The sequence below is a fragment of the Octodon degus genome, unplaced genomic scaffold (assembly GCF_000260255.1).
Source record: "Octodon degus isolate 3935 unplaced genomic scaffold, OctDeg1.0 scaffold00012, whole genome shotgun sequence".
NCBI classification, from domain to species: domain Eukaryota; kingdom Metazoa; phylum Chordata; class Mammalia; order Rodentia; family Octodontidae; genus Octodon; species Octodon degus.
In genome coordinates this window covers 22,682,903-22,688,970 of record NW_004524588.1, presented here as the reverse complement: position 1 = coordinate 22,688,970, position 6,068 = coordinate 22,682,903, and the positions used below count along the sequence as shown (strand labels likewise).

At 41.3% G+C, this 6,068-nt stretch overlaps 1 pseudogene; it reads left to right on the top strand.

Annotated features, from left to right (window-relative positions):
- The first annotated feature begins 584 nt into the window (after positions 1 to 584).
- LOC101561860 lies at positions 585 to 1,049 on the top strand (annotated as a pseudogene).
- Positions 1,050 to 6,068: the final 5,019 nt, after the last annotated feature.

The window sequence follows — 6,068 nt, the reverse complement described above, 5'->3', positions numbered from 1 at the left end:
ATGATATGAAAAATACTTAGTCTTTGAAATATAGTCTTCGTATTTGACTGCATCCAGTCTTATTAGGGTGCATTTTGGTCCATTTGAGGAAATTGAAGCTCAGCAGGATTGAATAACCAGTTTACACTGACTAAAGCAGAAAGGGGCAAAAAAGGAACTCAGAGTCAGATTGTGAATCCTAACTATGCATAGAACTATCAGAAGAACGCAAATGCTATCCTTGCACCTATTATAATTGCTGAAATTAAAATCATGACCCTATTAAGTGATGACAAAGTTACAGGGCACCTAAAACTCTCATATATTACTGGAGCCAGGGAGAGAGTGAAAAATGTCAGCTCTTTGAAAGCTCATTTGGGATTTTTATTTTAATGTAATGCATGTACATATTAATAAAGAAAATATTTAACAGCACCCTTCTATGAAAAAATAAAATTTCACAACAAAATAATTAGAGCAGAACACTAGTTAAAACATTGCGTGCCATAATCTTCAAAGAATGGCCAAAATGTTACTCAGAGTACAAGTCATAGATGAAAAAGACATTCACAAAAAGAGGAAGAGGAGAGAGCCTTTTTGCTAACATGGCGCCGAAGGTGAAGAAGGAAGCCCCCGCCCCTCCCAAAGCTGAAGCCAAAGCAAAAGCTTTGAAGGCCAAGAATGCTGTGCCGAAAGGCATCTACAGCCACAAAAAGAAGAAGATACGAATGTCGCCCACCTTCCACCTTTCCAAGACACTGAGGCTCCGGAGACAGCCCAAATACCCTCCAAAGAGCGCCCCCAGGAGAACCAAGCTTGACCTCTCTGCCATCATGGAGCTCCCCCTGAGCACAGGGTCAGCCATGAGAAAGACGGAGGATAGCACACTCCTGTTCACTGTGGATGTCACAGCCAATAAGCACCAGATCAAACAAGCTGTGAAGAAGCTCTAGGACATCGACGTTGCCAAGGTCAATACCCTAATCAGGCCTGATGGAGAGAAGGCATATGTCCAGCTGGCTCCCGAATATGATGCATTGGACGTTACCAACAAAATTGGGATCATCTAAACTGAGTGCAAAATAAATAAATAAACAAACAAACCGAATCCAGCTGGCTAATTCTAAATATGTACTTATTTTCTCAGAAAAAAAAAAAAAAAAGAGGCAGACATAAAGCACAGAACTTCCTTTTCAATGAACTAAGGTAAGCTAGCAGTATAAATAAAAAAATTGGCGTACATATTATAATATTTTTGAAACAACAGAATAGAGAATTTGGGGAATTATTTGAATGTCTCACTACTTCCTATTTCTTTATCTTCTATTTTGCTCTTTGTTTATATGTATTTTTTTACATAAAACTTACCCAGCAAGTTTATCCATAGGCACTTATCCAAGTAAATAAAAATATATGTTTGCAAAAAATGTTTATAGTAGCTTAATTCATAATCATTAAAGTCTGGAACCAGCCCATGGTCTCTCAATGAATGTACAAACTTGTGGTACATCTGAGCAAGGAGGTACGTGCAGGCAATAAGAAGGGGGATGTCGAGAGGTGCAACGGTGTGGGCAGATCTAGACTATGCTGCGTTAAGCGAAGGAAATCAGGCCCAAAGGTCTAGTTGTGATTTCATTACATAACATTCTGGCAGAAACAAAGCTGTAGGATTAGAAAACACTGTTTGTCAAGGTCTGGGCATGTAGGGAGGAGTTCACTATAGAGGGCAGGAGGAAGTGTAGGGGTGACAATGATTCTATATCTTGAGTTTTTAAAAAAGGAGAACTGGTGTCTGTGTATTCAAAGTGGTTAGGATAGATATATAGTTACATTCTCTTAATGAATAGAATGATTTGTTCTAATGGTGTTTGTAAATAGGATCTCAAGTCCGCATCTTGTACAGCAATTAACCACTAAGAAGAATATATGCAGTGTCTTATTTGTTGAAGCTGTACTTCCGATTTGATTTGAAACTGTCTCATTGCTATCTGTTTATCAATAAAATTTTGAAAAAAAAAAAAAAAAAAAAAGGAGAACTGGAATGAGGTTACTTCCCTACTCCAGATGATTCTGATACACATCCAAAGTTGAAGTTTTAACTAAAGTGGATTTTACCTGAAGCATTTCCCTACTTCACTATGTCAAGATGAATTGGACGCTATGTCACAGCTGAAGTGCTACCTATAACGAAAGTGCATAATGAAATGTGTACAGAGAGTTCAGAGGTTTAATAGTTGTTTTTTATACTTAAGATAGAGATGACTCAATGTTAACTTCAAAATAGTATCTTTTCACCATTCCTGTCATTTGCTTTCATGACTTCTGAAAAGCTTTTTGACTGAAAAGAGAAGAAAAAGTAGGGCTAGAACTAGTGCTCCTAGCCCAGTATATCTGGGCCTAAGAGAGGTGCGGGCGGGCGACTGCTGCACTGTTTCATTGTCCTTTCCTGGGCTCTAGCTGATAGAAACTAAGTCCGAGTGATGATACATAATACCAGCTGTCTGCAATCTGAAAAATGTCTTGCACGTTTAAAACTTCTCACTCCACTTTATCTAGATTACAGATGGTTACAAAAACAATGTGTTTCCATTTGGATATGTATGTCTTTTTAAAGATAAGAATCATGACTCTTCTAAAAATAGGAAAGACAAGTTTGCCTATTTCCATTTTCCTCACTTGGACAATTCTAGTGAACAAAAATTATTACTGGTGCTTGAAAAGAAGAAAATAGTGGTAAAGTGGCAATTTAATACTTTTCAGAAATAGGGAGCCACAAAGTAATGACTAAAATAAGAAAAAGTGTGAATATAAGCCAAAACTGGATATTTTTCTGTGATCCAAAGGAAATAGGTTTTAAATTCACAGCCAAGGGCTATCAAGTATATTCCCGGAAAGTGTACTCAAACTTCACTGTGTATAATAATCATTAAGAGGTCCCACGTGGAGTGTGTGCTGGGGGTGTCACCAGATCTCATTCTCGGGCCCAGAGTATTGATTCTTCCTAAGGTTATGAACTGCTGACACCTCATAGCTGAATACCTCTCCAGGTATTCTTTCAGACAAAGGAGTGGCTCGAGTTTGCATGCTCAGATGCTAGTAAATTATACTAACCTAATTCAAACTCAACAAGAAGCGATGCAAACTGCAGCTGCGTTGCCAGATGTGGAATTTCTGCTGCAGCACAGAAGGCCAGCGTTAGCAACCTCGCAAGCTACCCTTGAGCTGGCACGTGCAGTCTTCCTCATTCTTATACAAAAGAAGAATTAGAAGCACTCCACCTTTTCTGGAGATGAATAACAATGTAAATTATGGAGCTGCCCAAGGGCTATGTTAACTCTTTCACCTTCTGCCATAACATAACTTACAGGAATACAGATGATTTTAACATTCCTCAGGAGAGTTCATTGGTGTGTTATATTCATGAGATAATGGAAATTGAATCAGAATCAGTAAGCAGGAAGAAGCAAGTATAATACAGGCCTCTGGAAAAAACACTATCCATGTCATAATAAGAAAGACAATCTCTGTGAAGGTGTATGGGGCCACCGTACTCCTGAAGCTTTCAGTGGTCTGGAGCAAGCAGGGAAGTTCTTCCAAAAATGAAGGAAAAATTATACCTCAGAAGTCTCACAGCCAGGCAAGCGATGCACCAGTGCTGGATTACTTGGCAAACCTCTGTCATGTCCTTGAGGAAGTGGCCCATTCTCAGAAGTACTAATCAGACCCATTTACCAAGAGACACAGAAGCAGCACATACATTTGAATTGGACTTAGAGTGGTAAATGATTCTGCACCAGGCCCAGACCACAGGACAAACAGTCTTGCTATTTGGGACAAACTGTCAGCTTCCTCAACACTTAAGGTATGTAGAGGTATCTAAAATGAGAAAAGATACCATGGCAAGATGCAACAGAAGGAATGCAAGTAGAGAGTCGAAGGATCAGGTACAAGACCATGTCGTCTGTAGGGAGCAATGATACGCCTTCACTAGGCTTTGAATCTGAGACTTCCTCCAAAGGCTCACGGGCAGAGCCCTGGCCTCTACCCAGTCAGAGGGCTAACAGTGGTTCTGCCTGGCCATGGAGTGGAAGCTGTAAAACCATGAGCTAAAATGAACACTTTCTTCTCTATAAATTGATTATCTCAGGTGTTTGTTATATAACATGAAGCTGAATAATATGCTTTTCAGAAGCATTTGCATATTAGTAGGCCCTAGTGGATATATAGTAACAGATCTTGTGCAACTAAGAGACCATAGGGATGCCGAGATAGCTCGGCGGAATAGGCACCTGCCTTGGCAAGCGCAGGGACCAGTGTTGAATCCCCAGTCCCACATGCCATGCTGGCCCCACCCTCAGGGTTCATGCTGAGCCACTGACTGTGTCTGCGTATGGTGGTGCATGCCTGTAATCCCAGTGCTGGGGAGGCTAAAAACAGGAGGACCACTACCACAAGTCCGAGTTGTGTAGTGAGACCCTATAGCAAATACGTAAATGAAATCAATAAAGAAATAAAAGACCATACTGCTAGAGATAACCCCAGTAAATTATGCATAGAGTCACAGAGCTATAGGTAGGTATAACAGCAAGATGCCTTCAGAGACCACAATGCATTCAGAACAGGCATAAAAAATCCAGAAAGCGCACCCAAGCTGTAGAAGTGAGTGGTCCAACCTCCCATTATGCTTGTGTCAGTCAGCTCATGCTTATAGTAATGTGGTTGAAGATGCAGAAGTTTTTATAACCAGACTGACCAATGAAAGTGAAAGTCCTTGGTTTGGATCCCAAGTGGGTACTCAGTATATGGTGCAGGCTTAGGGTGGAGAGCTGTTGCATTAAAGCTATGCTCAGAGATGGCCTTGAAGACAGAGGGAGGGGATCTCCAAATGGCTTGGCCTTGAGAATGTGCCTACTCGCTAAGTGTGCTACAAGAAATGTGGTCAAGGGAAAACTGCATGAATACATAGATGGTAATTAATGGCTTCGCTGGTTGTTCAGGCATCTAGAAGAAAATCGAGTACAGGATCTGAGATAAGAGATCCGAGGAAGAACTTGTGAAAGAATATATAAAGTGTTAACTAAAATGCTGTAAATATTGTGTTTCCTAACAGTGGCTACTTTCCTTAAGAAGCTCAAAATCTGGTAGACCGAATAACAAATTCACATCACCAGACTCTATCCTATCTGTCATTAGCTACTCCACGGCTACAGTTAGATCAACAGGGACCATCAGCTAAGCGGGCCAATCTTTCTCCAAAGCTTGACCTGAATATAACCAGTTCTAAAAGGGAGACATAAAGGCCCAGACTGAGTCTCGGGCACTGCACCATCCTTTATGGAGTCCTGCAAAACTTCCAATCTCAAGTTGTTCACGTGGACCCTTTCCACCCTCTACGTAGCAATACTTTGTCATGAGTGGAGAGACACACACTGCAGGTCAGGGTTTGCCTGTCCTTCCAGGAGGACCTTCGCCAGCATCAATGCATGAGAGCAACCAACACATTTTCCTGCAAAATGTTGCCTTAAACTAAGCGCCTCACTGGAAGCAAAGCAGCATAGCTGTAGTGACTCACTACGGAGCTCTGTTGGCTCTTCCACTTTGAGTACTAGCCTATAACTGCCCGGCTGAAGGAACACATAGTGGTAGTATTTGCAAAGGTGCAGCCAAGATGCCAGCTTAGAGTATGACACACTGAGAGGCACCTTTCTCTGGACGATAACACACTATATCAGCGACCACTGTATGATTCTATGTCCTCATGAGGTAAATTACACAGATCTAGGAACTGAAGAACAGAAGCAGCATTTTCCTATCTTCACATTCAACTTTCAGTGCCTGTCATTCTACAGGACCTGGTTTCCTAGAAAAGACAATCTTCCAACACAGTAAAAGTTCCATTAAACTTTAAGAAATAGCTAATGCCATTACCATACTTCCATTTTTTGTCACAGAGAACAGATATCAAGGAAAGGAGACATCGTATCTTGTGGGATCCACTCTGGTCCTCAGGAAGAGGTCAGGGTGACACTGCCCCGTGGTGGCGGCGAAGAGAGTGCCTGTCATAGCCAGGTCTGCACGGCCTCTGGTGG